Source organism: Oncorhynchus keta, chromosome 1, assembly GCF_023373465.1.
Source record: "Oncorhynchus keta strain PuntledgeMale-10-30-2019 chromosome 1, Oket_V2, whole genome shotgun sequence".
NCBI lineage: Eukaryota > Metazoa > Chordata > Actinopteri > Salmoniformes > Salmonidae > Oncorhynchus > Oncorhynchus keta.
This window is the reverse complement of record NC_068421.1, coordinates 89,108,893-89,126,214: the sequence shown is the minus strand read 5'-3', so window position 1 is coordinate 89,126,214 and position 17,322 is coordinate 89,108,893. Positions and strand designations below refer to the sequence as shown.

The window sequence follows — 17,322 nt, the reverse complement described above, 5'->3', positions numbered from 1 at the left end:
ATTGTTGAATTAGCGATTTCCAACTTGTTGTGTAATGTTTATGTCCAAAGGCCGATGAGCACCGACCGATACATTTGATCTATAATTTATCTTCAAATGACAAGGATTGAAAAGGATTTTGCCAGCAGATTGTTGACTTAATTCATGATGATGACTGCTAGCCAAGATGTTGAAAGTAAGATGTTGACATGATCAGTCCAATCAAAGGTACTGTACATATAACATGATTTGACATCATTGTATCTGTAGCCAATGACCATGAACCTTCTTGGACTTTTAATGTAACTCTATGGCAGCATCCAAGGGGCTTGAATTTTCCAGCTCTACCCTTAGATTTTGCAGTGACTTTAGTGTCCCCATGAGTGACAGAACACTGAGCCAATCACAGTGCAACTAGAGAATTTTTCCCACCCCTTACGCTGGCTGCCCCCACCACCACAGAAAACACTGAGCTATGCTGAAACACCTGTATCATCTGCTGGCTGCCCCACCACCACAGAAAACACTGAGCTAGGCTGAAACACCTGTATCATCTGCTGGCTGCCCCACCACCACAGAAAACACTGAGCTAGGCTGAAACACCTGTATCATCTGCTGGCTGCCCCACCACCACAGAAAACACTGAGCTAGGCTGAAACACCTGTATCATCTGCTGGCTGCCCCACCACCACAGAAAACACTGAGCTAGGCTGAAACACCTGCATTTTGGAGCTGCCTTACTCAAGAAATCAAAAAAGAGACCATGTTTGTCTGCGGCTTTATTAATTAAATTATTTTTTTATATTGTTTGCGAACTGAAATGTGACACATATTAATGGCAAAATAACATGCAAAACAGCCCCCCCCCCCCCAACACGAATATTTATGTTATGTTTTTAAGCTAAAAATGTGGGACTCTGCTCCACCTGCCCTGAATGTCGGGTCGCCACTGGCAAAAAAGTATGTCCTATCAAGTTACATTTCACCTGGGAAATCCCTCTTTCCCTAAATATAGTCAGTTGTGTATATCAACAAAGTTGCTGCTGATGTCTGAAATACAGTAGAACATCTAGGAAACCATCAAACTAAAATGTGGCCTAATATCATTGTCAATACAGGATTCCTGCTTTGTCTGTTATATCTTCAGCGGCTGCAGATGTAGAGTTGAGCCGTCCTGGTGTCCGACGCCTCTTTCTCAGGTTCCTGAGGCGTTCCTCAAGTAAACCAGTAGAAGTGGCATCATCTAAGGGTGTACCAAGCATCCTTGAACATAAAAGTCTGTGTTATTATTATTTTTTAAAGACCCCTTTGTGTTCCATATGGCTAGGATTTGGTCAAACCAATCCAAAGGTATTACACCTTCAAGGGCACCATTTTGGTAGAAATAGCAGAGCTCATGCATGAAAGATAATACAGTGAGTTTCAAAATGGAAACCTAACTTACAGTTTTTACCCCTCTGAATCCTCGAGGCAAGGGAACTGTTCCACTAATGAACATGACAGTTGTCTTTGTCTCAGATGTTGTGCTGAAAGAAAAGAGGGTTAAACAGAAAAGACAACTTAAATCAAAGATGCAAATATTTACAAAACAATCACAGTCACAATTCCCGTCATTAGTAGAATAATATTTTGGAGATAAATACACAATGCAGAGACAGAGGTCGAGAGGTCAGTACAGTACTAATGATCAAGGGAAATAGTGTATTTTCTGTAATGGGGATTCATGCGGGGACATGGCAGGAATCTGTCTATATATTGAGTCTGAAATAGGATACTTGTTGTTTGGCCATTGGCCCAGTTTTATTGCAAGTTATTCTAATTGGTCAACCACAGGGCTGGGTTATAAACTACATCCTGTTCCTTTGTTCACTGGAGAGAATCACAGGAGAGAATCACTGGAGAGAATCACAGGAGAGAATCACAGGAGAGAATCACAGGAGAGAATCACAGGAGAGAATCACTGGAGAGAATCACAGGAGAGAATCACAGGAGAGAATCACAGGAGAGAATCACAGGAGAGAATCACAGGAGAGAATCACAGGAGAGAATCACAGGAGAGAATCACAGGAGAGAATCACAGGAGAGAATCACAGGAGAGAATCACTGGAGAGAATCACAGGAGAGAATCACAGGAGAGAATCACTGGAGAGAATCACTGGAGAGAATCACAGGAGAGAATCACAGGAGAGAATCACAGGAGAGAATCACAGGAGAGAATCACAGGAGAGAATCACAGGAGAGAATCACAGGAGAGAATCACTGGAGAGGATCACACGAGAGAATCACAGGAGAGAATCACAGGAGAGAATCACTGGAGAGAATCACAGGAGAGAATCACAGGAGAGAATCACTGGAGAGAATCACAGGATAGCATCACAGGAGAGAATCACAGGAGAGAATCACAGGAGAGAATCACAGGAGAGAATCACTGGAGAGAATCACAGGAGAGAATCACAGGAGAGAATCACAGGAGAGAATCACAGGAGAGAATCACTGGAGAGAATCACAGGAGAGAATCACAGGAGAGAATCACAGGAGAGAATCACTGGAGAGAATCACAGGAGAGAATCACAGGAGAGAATCACAGGAGAGAATCACAGGAGAGAATCACAGGAGAGAATCACTGGAGAGAATCACAGGAGAGAATCACTGAGGAGAGAATCACAGGAGAGAATCACAGGAGAGAATCACTGGAGAGAATCACAGGAGAGAATCACAGGAGAGAATCACAGGAGAGAATCACAGGAGAGAATCACTGGAGAGAATCACAGGAGAGAATCACAGGAGAGAATCACAGGAGAGAATCACTGGAGAGAATCACTGGAGAGAATCACAGGAGAGAATCACAGGAGAGAATCACAGGAGAGCATCACAGGAGAGAATCACAGGAGAGAATCACAGGAGAGAATCACAGGAGAGAATCACAGGAGAGAATCACTGGAGAGGATCACACGAGAGAATCACAGGAGAGAATCACAGGAGAGAATCACTGGAGAGAATCACAGGAGAGAATCACAGGAGAGAATCACTGGAGAGAATCACAGGATAGCATCACAGGAGAGAATCACAGGAAGAATCACAGGAGAGAATCACAGGAGAGAATCACTGGAGAGAATCACAGGAGAGAATCACAGGAGAGAATCACAGGAGAGAATCACAGGAGAGAATCACTGGAGAGAATCACAGGAGAGAATCACAGGAGAGAATCACAGGAGAGAATCACAGGAGAGAATCACAGGAGAGAATCACAGGAGAGAATCACAGGAGAGAATCACAGGAGAGAATCACAGGAGAGAATCACAGGAGAGAATCACAGGAGAGAATCACAGGAGAGAATCACAGGAGAGAATCACAGGAGAAAATCACAGGAGAGAATCACTGGAGAGAATCACAGGAGAGAATCACAGGAGAGAATCACAGGATAGCATCACAGGATAGCATCACAGGAGAGAATCATAGGAGAGAATCACAGGAGAGAATCACAGGAGAGAATCACAGGAGAGAATCACTGGAGAGAATCACAGGAGAGAGTCACTGGAGAGAATCATAGGAGAGAATCACAGGATAGCATCACAGGAGAGCATCACTGAGGACAGGGGAGAATGGCCATCTACTTCCAAACATGATTTGTCCTATTTGAATAAACCTATTTTCCTCCCCCTGATTTGCTTTGAGGTCTGTATTATTAAAGAATAACACGAACTGCTAACATTTGGTGACGTGATCCGGATGAATTGATCTCAACAAAAACAAGAAAAACGTATCAACTTTGTGTTGATCCAGAAAAAAGAGAGAATGCTGAGCGCAAACCACTTTGGGGAGTCAACTCTTAATCTCCTGATTGATGGCATAAGTGCAGGGTGAGTCCATTTTAAAAGAACCAAATCAGGTTAAAGTTAGTGCGTGCAATGAGTGATATGTATCGGTTATGTACAAGGGGTCGAGTCCTTTGTTCCATTACAGACTTCCTTTGTTCTCTATGAAAAGGTTTGAGGCCTTTCTCTTTGTTCTCTATTATAGGGGTTCAAGTCCTCTATTAAAAGGTTAGAGTCTTTTCATTTTGGTGAAACCTTCTTGTCGCATAGAAGTGAGTTGCTCGTTGAGTAGCAATTTTTACAGGTGTGGTTAATGTAGGCCTTCAAAAAGCTTTTTGAAGTGAACACATATTTGTATGGGTAGCCAAGCCCTACAGAAACATGTTGGGTTCTAGAAGAGGTTTGAGTTCTTAAAAGGGGTTACATTTTGGGGTTAATTAAATATATAAACATAGATATATATATATATTATACAGCTTTTGAAGTTAATATAATGTCATTGTAAAGTGAGAAAACCACTTACTGTCTAGTGATATGAAGAACCATTTCAGAGTAGAGAAGTGTAGGCAAGAGATAATAAAGAAATATTCATTCATTGTTGACGAAGATGGAATATGGAATCTGTCTGATACACAAAAAGCTTGGGGAAAAATTCAGAGGATGTCTAAATGTCTGACAAAAACAAGATGGTCTTTAAGTGTTTTAGCCAAAGTAAGAAAATGGGATGAGAAATTATTTCTGGACAATCATGACAGGACATTGAAGAGAGATACAGATAGTTTGAAAGCTCTTGGTGAACAGATCAAAACCTTGAAAGAAGATATTCAACAATTACAGAAAAGAGTCGTAAAAACCAACTTGACCCCCATCTGCGGATCATTTGTTCCCTCAATCCATCCTCAGGCTGAGTTGTGCAAGGCAGATCAGGTTTCAAGCATCTAGTCAGCACTGCCTGGCTTTGAATCAACAGATACTGACAGCGGTGACTAACGGATGGTAATAGAGGGGAGGTACGTGAGGCAACGTTGGCTCCCTCTGCTGGGTATACAGGAGCTGGGCACCCCGACTCGGACAGCTCCAAGTGGAGGTAATTAGAGGAAAGTGCCAACCAGCCGTGGAGGCTAAATAAAAGGAGCCCGATGGCACACCGTGAGGGAGAGACAGACACCAAGCAAAAGAGGGAAGAAAGACTGAGCTAAACCTAAGTGATTTCTTTGATATATTTATTTATTGTCTGAGTAAAGTTGTTTTTGCGGACAAAAGCCTCCCTGTCTCTGTGTCAATCTCTGCACGATCAACCCAACACCCCACGGTTTACCACAATGTTTTCCTTAAGGGTCTGACCAATGCAAACACCAATTGGGGAGAGATAACCAAATGTGTTCAAAGAACGAAAGAACCGTTTGTTGAATTTGAAGAAAGGTTTAGAGCAGAGGAGGTTCGACACAGTGGCTTACTGTTCGCAGAGGAGGTTCGACACAGTGGCTTACTGTTCGCAGAGGAGGTTCGACACAGTGGCTTACTGTTCGCAGAGGAGGTTCGACACAGTGGCTTACTGTTCGCAGAGGAGGTTCGACACAGTGGCTTACTGTTCGCAGAGGAGGTTCGACACAGTGGCTTACTGTTCGCAGAGGAGGTTCGACACAGTGGCTTACCTGACTTTGTTTTAAATCTATATCTTATTGTAACAGCAAGTACAATATGCCCTTTGTGTTTTATAGAAATGGAAGGTGTTTAATGTGAATGATGTTTACTGCTAATGTTTTTTATGTCTTTGTTCCTGTTTTTATTGTTTTCTCAGAAGACATTTGAAGTATATTTCTTTTAAAAAATGGTCTGGGGGAGTGTAAGAACATTTTGGAGATAAATACACAACGCAGAGACCGAGGTCGAGAGGTCAGTACAGTACTAATGATTAAGGGAAATAGTGTTTTTTCTGTAATGGGGATTCATGCAGAGACAGAGGACGAGAGGTCAGTACAGTACTCATGATTAAGGGAAATAGTGTATTTTCTGTAATGGGGATTCATGCAGAGACAGAGGACGAGAGGTCAGTACAGTACTCATGATTAAGGGAAATAGTGTATTTTCTGTAATGGGGATTCATGCAGAGACAGAGGACGAGAGGTCAGTACAGTACTCATGATTAAGGGAAATAGTGTATTCTCTGTAATGGGGATTCATGCAGAGACAGAGGACGAGAGGTCAGTACAGTACTCATGATTAAGGGAAATAGTGTATTCTCTGTAATGGGGATTCATGCAGAGACAGAGGACGAGAGGTCAGTACAGTACTCATGATTAAGGGAAATAGTGTATTCTCTGTAATGGGGATTCATGCAGAGACAGAGGACGAGAGGTCAGTACAGTACTCATGATTAAGGGAAATAGTGTATTCTCTGTAATGGGGATTCATGCAGAGACAGAGGACGAGAGGTCAGTACAGTACTCATGATTAAGGGAAATAGTGTATTCTCTGTAATGGGGATTCATGCAGAGACAGAGGACGAGAGGTCAGTACAGTACTCATGATTAAGGGAAATAGTGTATTCTCTGTAATGGGGATTCATGCAGAGACAGAGGACGAGAGGTCAGTACAGTACTCATGATTAAGGGAAATAGTGTATTCTCTGTAATGGGGATTCATGCAGAGACAGAGGACGAGAGGTCAGTACAGTACTCATGATTAAGGGAAATAGTGTATTCTCTGTAATGGGGATTCATGCAGAGACAGAGGACGAGAGGTCAGTACAGTACTCATGATTAAGGGAAATAGTGTATTCTCTGTAATGGGGATTCATGCAGAGACAGAGGACGAGAGGTCAGTACAGTACTCATGATCAAGGGAAATAGTGTATTCTCTGTAATGGGGATTCATGCAGAGACAGAGGACGAGGTCAGTACAGTACTAATGATTAAGGGAAATAGTGTTTTTTCTGTAATGGGGGATTAATGCGGAGACATGGCAGGAATCTGTCTATATATTGACTCTGAAATAGGATACTTGTTGTTTGGCCATTGGCCCAGTTTTATTGCAAGTTATTCTAATTGGTCAACCACAGGGCTGGGTTATAAACTACATCCTGTCCCTTTGTTCACTGGAGAGCACCACTGGAGAGCACCACTGAAGACAGGGGAGAATGACCATCTACTTCCAAACATGATTTGTCCTATTTTAATAAACCTATTTTCTTCCCCCTGATTTGCATTGGGACATCAACTGCTAACATTAGTACCATTAATGATGTAACTACTGCAGAAAACACATTTCTCCAAACCTCTGGATGTGGTGTGAAATCAACACCCTGACCATAGATGATGTCTGCTTCATTGAGATGCATGGGTAGCAGGTAGCCTAGCAGTTAAGACCACCATAACCGAAATGTCTCTGGTTTGAATTCCCAAGCTGACTAGGTGAAAAATCTGTTGATGTGCCCTTGAGCAAGACACAACCCTAATTGTGCCTGTAAGTCACTCTGGATAACAATGTCTGGGCACTGCATCTCAGTGCTAGAGACGTCACTGCAGACCCTGGTTCGATTCCATGCTGTATCACAACCGGCCGTGATTGGGAGTCCCATAGGGCGGTGCACAATTAGCCCAGCGTTGTCCGGGTTAGGCTTTGGCTGAGGTAGGCCGTCATTGTCAATAAGAATTTGTTCTTAACTGACTAGTTAAATAAAGGTAAAATAGTCTGCTAAAATGTAATGCAAAGCCCTGCATTGAGGCTGGCCACAATGACCTTTGCCCTCCGGTGTTTGTCTATGTTCAAAACAGTGCCATTTGAGTCTTACAATTGATCTGCAGAGAACTTACAAATTATGCCACAACAGATGCAGAGCCTTAAAGAAGAATATAAAAATGTAATCAGTCACTGTTTTCATATAGTCAAACTGTGTGATAGGTAATACATACAACCTGCAACAGCCCTCCTGACAGGGAAGTAACTGGAAGCCATGTTGAGATGGTGTACTGCACTTAGATGTGTGAAGAGATCTTTACAGTTATCGGCAACTTTTTCTTCTAAAAGAAACCCCATCCTTATCTACCATGCATTCACTGTTAACCAATCATTGTGATGCAGGGCTCTACAGTGTGACCATTTTACTCCCGTACTGTATGTGTCCAAAAACTGAAAAAAGCCAAGTATTAGCAGGTGTGAGTTGGGGTGGGCAGTCTATGTTTTGTGTTTCTATGTTTAGGTTTCTGTTTCGGCCTAGTATGGTTCTCAATCAGAGGCAGGTGTCGTTAGTTGTCTCTGATTGAGAATCACACTTAGGTAGCCTGGGTTTCACTGTTGGTTTGTTTCCGAGTCTGTCGCCACACGGTACTGTTTCGGTTTGGTATTTTCACGTATTCCTTTATTGTTTCTTGTATTTCATTAGTGTTCAGTTTCTGTTTTTAAAATAAACGATATGAACACGTACCACGCCGCATCTTGGTCCGATCCTTACTCCTCTTCAGAAGAGGAAATCTGCCGTTACACTATACTTATCCGTTTTATTTATTCTCCCTTTCATATTTCAACTATTTGCTAATTATTGTCTATTCAATTTGCTTTGGCAATGTAAACATATGTTTTCCACACCAATAAAGCCCTTTGAATTCCATGTAATTGAATAGTGGGGCAGCTGAGGAAAAATTAAAATTTTTTTTTTTTTTTTTTTTTTTTTGCACAAATGTAGATTCATGGACCTTGAAAATATTTGGATATGGAGCCAACACAGCTTCAGCCCCTGTGGAGCATGGCAGACCATACACTTGAATAAAGGAGGTCAGGTCCAAGCCACTCGTACATTAGCTGGTTAGTTCCAGGGCTTTTAATGCTGTACCTTCTCCTTATGATAACACTCTTCAAAGGGTGTATATTGTCTGTTGCTGTGTTTGGAAGCACTGACCCAATTATTATTTTGAATGATGAGGTTGGAGGTCCCTTAGAGTACAGGAAGTGATGGAACACCTCATAGGGGCTTAACTGCCATAGTAGACAGAACACTAGTCTGTCACAGGGCCTTGCCCCACTCCAGGTGCTTAATGCTGTGGTGGCTCCAAGCAGAGACGGTCTCATTTTTACTGTCTTAGGTACGGCTTGGCTGGGAATCGAAATAAGAACCTTCCACTCTCAGGGCAAACACACTAACCAAAAAGCCACTGAGTTGGATATATACTACATGGCCTTTAATTTGTTACATTTGCAGAACATATTCAGCTGACATTAGAAAAACTAGTGTGTCATACTTTGTTCATGTGTCACTTATACTCCCTCTCCGGACTCTAGGTCACCAGGTTGCTCAATATCCTGCACACCTGTCACCATCGTCAAGCACACCTGTCACCATCGTCAAGCACACCTGTCACCATCGTCAAGCACACCTGTCACCATCGTCAAGCACACCTGTCACCATCGTCAAGCACACCTGTCACCATCGTCAAGCACACCTGTCACCATCGTCAAGCACACCTGTCACCATCGTCAAGCACACCTGTCACCATCGTCAAGCACACCTGTCACCATCGTCAAGCACACCTGCGCCTCAAGACACTCACCTGGACTCCATCACCTCCCTCTATCTGTCCTTCCCCTTGGTTCTTTCCTCAGGTGTTATTGACTCTGTTTCATGTCGGTGCGTTGTTTGTGTTTCGTGTTTATTTATTTATTAAAACACTCACTCCCTGTACTTGCTTCCTGACTCTCGGTGCACTCGTTACATCATGAAACAGGTTGACAGTAAAATATTTTGTGCCAAGCACAGTTCTGACAAACACAGCTTAAGATAATTGTCCACAGCAATTGTGAACTATTCCAACTTAATGGCTGTGATATTTGTTTACATGCTCATGTTACTGGTAGGATGTGAACCCCAGTCATTAGACCTAAACAAATATTTAGAATATGTCCAAGGGTGGTTGTAAGTTGCTGGCAGGGCTACTTCATCACTAGAACATTTTAACTCACCTCTGCTACACTTATCCTAAACAAATGATAATAAATAAATAAAATGTTTGGCCTAAATGACTGTTTCCCTCTATAATTGTAATATCCTGTGTTACTGTCAAACCTTTTGGTTTTCAGGAGATCCAGAGCCAGAAATATGGGCAAGAAGTGTATTAATTTTAAAAGGCAATTACTTTATGTAGATTAAAGATTTGTAAAATAGTGGTACAGTCTGCAGCCTTTTAGTAAAATGGCTGACACGGCCCCCAGGGGCCAAAGCTATGGGGGTTCCATATCTAAATCTTTTCAGGGTACCTACATTTACCTCTGTGTCACATTTGGTGTGCTCATCTCAAAATAGGTAAACTGTAAATTGTATTACTGTCTGTGGCCATTTCAAAAGATGACCACCACGCCCCTGGGTTGTCCATAAGCCGACCTCTGTTCCAAATTGTACCTCTCTTCTGAATTGGAAGATAATGGTAGGCCAACCGTTGGTGGCCATTATGAAAAATGGCTGCCACACCCCCCCAGGATACAAATCTGGAGGGGCTCTATATCTGAATCTGTTCAGGTGGGTAGGTAGCCTAGCAGTTAAGAGCGTTGGGCCAGTAACCAAAGGTTGATGGTTTGAATAACAGAACAGACTATGTGAAAAATCTGTTGATGTGCTCTTGAGCAAAACACTCAACCCTAAATGCTCTCGATCAGAGATCCTATTAAAATGTCAAGATTTGACAGAAATCTATCTCTGTGCATAATGTAGCGCTTTTATCACAAAATGCATGATTGTTCCAGATTTTTCAGCTAAAAAGCTTGATGAGAAGATTCAGGGCCATGCACAGAGGTTTTTGGGTACATGTGCTCAAACCAAACATGGCACCTCAAAAATAACATTTCCTGCGACTGTGGTCACAGACTTGTTGAGAAAGTTTTACTAACAAAGGGGAAAGCAGCATAATCTTAACAATTCGAGGAGTAAAGTATTTTACGAAACTATTTTGAAACGGAATAAATTCTGCACTCATTAACAATAACCAACACAATTCCAGTCAAAATAAATGTAAGATGTACTGTACTATATCGAACCTAACTCCAAATGTTGCCTGTCATTACAACCATAAAGGTATTTTCAAAACGCAAGATAGGCTACAGAAATAAACTTCATTTTACACCTGCATTTGGAGCAGAAAGTAATTCATGTTAGCAGCCAACAACAAGTAGGTATACATGATGTCACATCTCTGGAGTCCAGAGCAAGCTAAATCATACAACCATAGGGCCTGCTTGTAGCAGAGGTTTCAGGATCGGATGGAAAGCATGTTCTGTCTGCACCATCACGTTGGGGGGTGTTTTCTATGGTGTTTATTCTATACAAGAGCAAGGTAATGTTGATTATGAACTATTTACTTCAGCATCACTCTGTAGCGTGCATACAGTTCCATTCAGTGCATAGTAAGTAATGCCTAACTTGGCTCACTAGTACTATATAGTATCACACTCAGAAACGCATGACAGCAGCACCATCTATTGGTTTGGCGACATCTAGTAACATCTTCCTTTAGCCCACAAATTGAACAGGAGAACTGGGGTTAGACCCGTGCCAGTGAAAACATGACCCTGGTAAGTAAAACACAGAACTAACTGTGTCTCATTGAAGTACCTTCATAAGCATCAACTTTAAAGGCAACAAGCAGACTACCCTCTTCCATCAGGCAGTGGGACTGCTTCCATATCAGCAGCCTGTTGTTCACCACCTGCTGGGTTGGCAGGTTCGTTCCATGGTCTTCAGTCATCCTCATGGGGGGGGTTGTTGTTCAGTCCGTCGGTTTCTGTTTCTGCTGTATTCTTCTACCATTCGCTAGTACTTCATATGACCGGTCACTGAGTTGATCAGTGCATATTATGCCCAGAGTCCAAGTGCTGACTGAGTTGTTGGAGTGGAGAGTAACTCTTACTGTTTGTCCTTGGAGGATTTGGGGCATGTCACAGGCATGTGGTGTTTTGCTGTCAGCCCTTGGGCTTGTTTTCTCAGAATTACATTTTGTACCACTTGGGGTTTGAGCAGTTTTGTTCATGGTGGGCAAGATCGTGTGTGTGTTCGTCTGGAGTCGCTGTACCGGAGAACTGTTAAGTTCCTCTGTTGGAACTATTCCTCGGTGCCAACACTGCTTTCTATGGGTCTTCACCATCCCATCGCAGCCTTTTTTAAGAGCGTTTTGGACATTTTCACTGCTGATTTCACTTTGCCATTGCCTTGGTGTGAAACGGTGATGATGTCACATGTTTAAAGTCATCAGCACAGTTTTGAAAGTCCATTCCGGAGAGGAAGGCGGGGGGGGGGGGATTATCAGAAACAACAGTGTGGGTAACGCCATGTCTGCTGAACTGCTTTTAACAGAATTCAATGATGGTGTCTGATGTGGTGTCAGTCAGTTCGTCGAGCTCCCAGTAGTCAGAGTAATAATCGACCATGATGAAGTAGTTGCTTTTATTGACTGTGAGTGAGTCCATCCTGATCTTTTTATTTATTTTATTTCACCTTTATCTTGATCTTGGGCCATGGGAGGGGAGGGATTTGGTGAGGGATGAGTGTCTCCTTGTGTTGTCTCTTCTGGATGGAGTTGCAGGTTGCATATTTGCTGATAAAGATCTTTATGCCCTCCGTAATCCTTGGCCAGAAAACAGCATCACGTGCCTTTCTGAGACAAGCCTCTATATCTGAGTGGCCAAAGTGTATTTTGTGTAGAAAGTCAGTGTGTAACATGTCAGGTTTGAAGACGCTGTTTCTTTTAAATATCAGTCCATTTTCTGTGGTGAGCTCCTCTTTGTACATCCAGAAATCTTTCAGTGTGTGACTCACAGCCTTTTTGGTTCCAGGCCAACCGTTTTTGAATTGTGTGTACAGAGCCTGAAACAGTGGGTCCTGGGAACAGTGTGCTTAGATTGACTCCATTGTCTTAGTTGAAATGTTGACATGATAAGTGTCATCCACCATGGTTACGCGCACCTGCGCCTCATGACAATCACCTGGACTCCATGACAATCACCTGGACTCCATGACAATCACCTGGACTCCATGACAATCACCTGGACTCCATGACAATCACCTGGACTCCATGACAATCACATGGACTCCATGACAATCACCTGGACTCCATGACAATCACCTGGACTCCATGACAATCACCTGGACTCCATGACAATCACCTGGACTCCATGACCTTCCTGATGACCTCCCCTATATCTGTCCCTCCCCTTGGTTATGTCCTCAGGCATTATTGACTCTGTTTCATGTCTGTACGCTTTTTTGTGTTTCTTTTTAAGTACTATGGTCTACTTATTATTACATTATCACTCCTGTTATTGCTTCCTCACTCCCAGCGTACACGTTACAAAGATAGTTTCTGTGTATTGTGATGAACTCTCTGCCATGCAGAATCTGGTCAAACTTGTCAAATGCAAAACAACGGAGATAAATTCATTCTCAATCTGTGCATATCTTTATTCCGTCTGAGTCAATGTTCTGGAGGCAAAGGCAACAGGTTGTTCTTTCTGTAGAAGGGCTGCGCCCAAACCTGTCTCACTGGCATCACACTGCGGTGTGACTTCATCATTCAGGTCGTAGTATTTGAGCATTGGGTGTTGTGGGACTAACTGTTTGATAGTCTCAACTGACGTTGGTCGATGTACCCATGTTCTGAATGGCTGTTATTTTCTCTGGGTCAGGGCGAAGGCCCTCTGTGGTTTCTTTTTGTTCAGCTTCAGGTTGACATCTCTTGCTCTCTGCAGGAGAGTTGTAATGTTTCTGGGATGTGCAGAGCACATTCTAGGTGAAGCTGGTTGAGAGAATGCCAAGAGTGTGCAAAGCTGTCATCAAGGCAAAGGGTGGCTACTTTGAAAAATATCAAATACATTTAATTTGTTTACTACATGATTCTGTATGTGAAGCTCTCCCTCGTCCTCCATTTGGCAAATCTGATCATAATTCAGTCCTTCTGATTCCTGCTTACAAGCAAAAATTAAAGCAGGAACAACCAGTGACTAGATCAATAAAAAAGTGGTCAGATGAAGCAGATGCTAAGCTACACGACTGTTTTGCTAGCACTGACTGGAATATGTTCCGGGATTCCTCCAATGGATTTATGGCTGATTTAAGATTAAATGTTACTTTATTTGGCACTTAATAGGGTCATTTGTTTTACGTGAACTTGTTTTGTATGAAGTTAAACATGTGCATTTTATGACTGAATGTAAAAATTAAGTGAAATCAATGTTTTTTCTTCTTTTCTTCCTAGCTAAAGGCTAGAGCTGACACTTTCAAGGAGCGGGACTCTAACCCAGAAGCTTATAAGAAATCCCTATATGCCCTCCGACGAACCATCAAACAGGCAAAGCGTCAATACAGGACTAAGATCGAGTCTTACTACACCGGCTCTGACACTCGTCCTATGTGGCAGGGCTTGCAAACCATTACAGACTACAAAGGGAAGCACAGCTGAGAGCTGCCCAGTGACACGAGCCTATCAGACGAGCTAAACTACTTCTATGCTCGCTTCGAGACAAAAAAACACTGAAACAGGCATGAGAGCACCAGCTGTACCGGAAGACTGAGTGATCACGCTCTCCACAGCCGATGTGTGTAAGACCTCTAGACAGGTAAACATTCACAAGGCCGCAGGGCCAGACGGATTACCAGGACGTGTACTGCGAGCATGCAATGACCAACTAGCAAGTGTCTTCACTGACATTTTCAACCTCTCCCTGTCCGAGTCTGTAATACCAACATGTTTTAAGCAGAACACCATAGTGCCTGTGCCCAAGAACACTAAGGGAACCTGCCTAAATGACTACCAACCCGTAGCACTCACGTCTGTAGCCATGAAGTGCTTTGAAATGCTGGTCATGGCTCACATCAACACCATCATCACAGAAACCCTAGACCCACTCCAATTTGCATACCGCCCCACCAGATCCACAGATGATGCAATCTCTATTGCACTCCACACTGCCTTTTCCCACCTGGACAAAAGGAACACCTATGTGAGAATGCTATTCATTGACTACAGCTCAGCATTCAACACCATAGTGCCCTCAAAGCTCATCAATAAGCAAAAGACATCCGCAACGCTGATCCTCAACACAGGTGCCCCTCAGGGGTACGTGCTCAGTCACCTCCTTTACTCCCTGTTCACACATGACTGCACGGCCAGGCACGACTCCAACACCATCATTATGTTTGCACTGACAACAATGAGACAGCCTATAGGGAGGAGGTCAGAGACCTGGCCGTGTCATGCCAGGACAACAACGTCTCCCTCAACGTGATCAAGACAAAGGAGATGATTGTGGACTATAGGAAAAAGAGGACCGAACATGCCCCCATTCTCATAAACGGGGCTGCAGTGGCGCAGGTTGAGAGCTTCAAGTTCCTTGGTGTCCACATCACCAACAAATTAACATGGTCCAAGCACACCATGACAGTCGTGAAGCGGGCACGACAAAACCTATTCCCCGTCAGGAGACTGAAAATATTTGGCATGGGTTCTCAGATCCTCAAAAGGTTCTACAGTTGCACCATCGAGAGCATCCTGACTGTTTGCATCACTGTCTGGTATGGTAACTGCTAGGGCTCTGACCGCAGGGCACTACAGAGGGTAGTGCAAACAGCCAAGTACATCACTGAGCCAAGCTTCCTGCCATCCAGGACCTCTATACCAGCCGGTGTCAGAGGAAGGCCCTAAAAATTGTCAACGACTCCAGCCACCCTAGTCATAGACTGTTCTCTTTGCTACCATATGGCAAGCGGTACCGGAGTGCCAAGTCTAGGTCCAAGAGGCTTCTCAACAGCTTCTACCCCAAGCCATAAGACTCCTGAACATCTAGTCAAAAGTCTACCCAGACTATTCGCATTGCCCCCCTCCCCTCTCCACATCACTGCCACTCTCTGGTTTCATCTATGCATAGTCACTTTAATTAACTCTACCTACATGTACATACTACCTCAACTAACCGGTGCCCCCGCACATTGATTCTGTACCGGTACCCCCCTGTATATATTGTTATCTTGCTGCTCTTTAATTTCTTGTTACTTTCATCTCTTATTCTTATCCATATTGTTTTAAACTGCTCTGTCAGTTAGGGGCTCGTAACTAAGTATTTCACTGTAAGCTCTCAAACTGTGGTATTTGGTGCATGTGACTAATAATATTTGATTTGATATTTCATAGTTTTGTTGTCTCCACTATTATTCTACAATGTAGAAAATAGTCAAACATAAAGTAAAGCCCTGGAATGAGTAGGCGTGTCCAAACGCTTTACTGGTACTGTCCAACAACGGGACATTTTTTCGAGCACAATGGGACATGTGCTCTGCACAGATAGAGTGTACCTGAGAAGATGAAATATTTAAATATTTATTTTATATAACGACTGCCATGAGACTTGTAATGATGTCTGGAATGAGTCAGTTTGGAAGATGTTAGGCAAATGACGTCATAAAATTGTCATATCAGCAAACACATATTTTAGTGTTTAGTGTAGTAGAGTTCTGAAGCTATGTAGAATGTAATCAAGTTGGGAGTTAATTAAGACAATGGGACGATTCTGGAAGGTGTTCTGGAAAGCATGTTTTCAGGACTTGCCCATACTCACCCTACTTAAAAGGGAAAAATATCCTTCCCATATTTTGTCAATCGATCTACTGTTTCTTCTTTCTCTTGTGAATGTTAATACTGGTGTTATACATAGAATAATAGGCAATAATTTGGAAAGGTGGAATTATATTATGTTTATAATAATTGACCACTATCTAAAGGATCAATGTATTTATACAGCTATATTTTATATTATATTAGACCACTGCGTGGTGTTGCTGCTTCAGGACCTTTATGAAGAGGACTCAGCTAAGGAGATGCAGGCATAGTCTACCTCCTCCATCCTTGAGGAGCAGCTGGAAGAGTTCTCTTTTTGTGTTGTCAGCTGCCCAGCAAAGGGTTACCTGTCATCAGCATCTGGCTCCAATGAGCATTCCTCTGAGATGAGGTGCCATACCCCCAAAGTATTTAATGCAATTCCATATTGCATTCTGTCTCTGCTGTTTATTCAGTTAATCCTGTACTCGATTGAACTACTATTGAGTGAACTGGTCACAGTAATTCTGCTGTTCTTTGGGTGAGTTAATATGTTGCGGAAAGAGGATGGCTACACTTAAAAATATATATTGTGTTACAAGTGCCTGTGTGCCCTGAGGTCCTCAGTGATGATAGGAGGGATTCAGAGCTGGTCTCACAGAGAGGCTATAGTAAGTGCGAGGGCAGCCAAAGCTTCTCTTCAGGCTTCACTAGCTGAGGAGCAGTGGAAGCAACATCAAGCTCCAGCTGGCAGCCAATAAAATGGCCTCAGCTTTCGAGGCAGAGAAGACTCACAGTGCCAACATGCACAACATCCTACTGGCATTGAAGGCCTTGCAGGAGCAGAACACAGCGAAGGAAGCTTCCCTGGATTCCCTGCTCCTTAAAGCCGACCAACAGGACGAGGAGGAGGAGAGCCAGCACCTCCAGTCTGCCCTTCAGGCTTCCCTCTCTCAGCAGCA

General features: G+C 43.1%; 1 protein-coding gene and 1 long non-coding RNA gene across 31 annotated transcripts in view; one reads left to right on the top strand and one right to left on the bottom strand.

Moving 5' to 3' along the window:
* ptprc (protein tyrosine phosphatase receptor type C) overlaps window positions 1–17,322 on the bottom strand; it is a 98,916-nt gene that overhangs the window by 55,533 nt on the left and 26,061 nt on the right. The gene's annotated exons all lie outside the window — the stretch shown is intronic.
* LOC127907843 (uncharacterized) lies at window positions 3,068–7,714 on the top strand. Its single transcript, XR_008065475.1, has 3 exons — window positions 3,068–5,430; window positions 5,596–5,690; window positions 6,690–7,714. It is a non-coding gene; the product is annotated as an uncharacterized LOC127907843 (long non-coding RNA).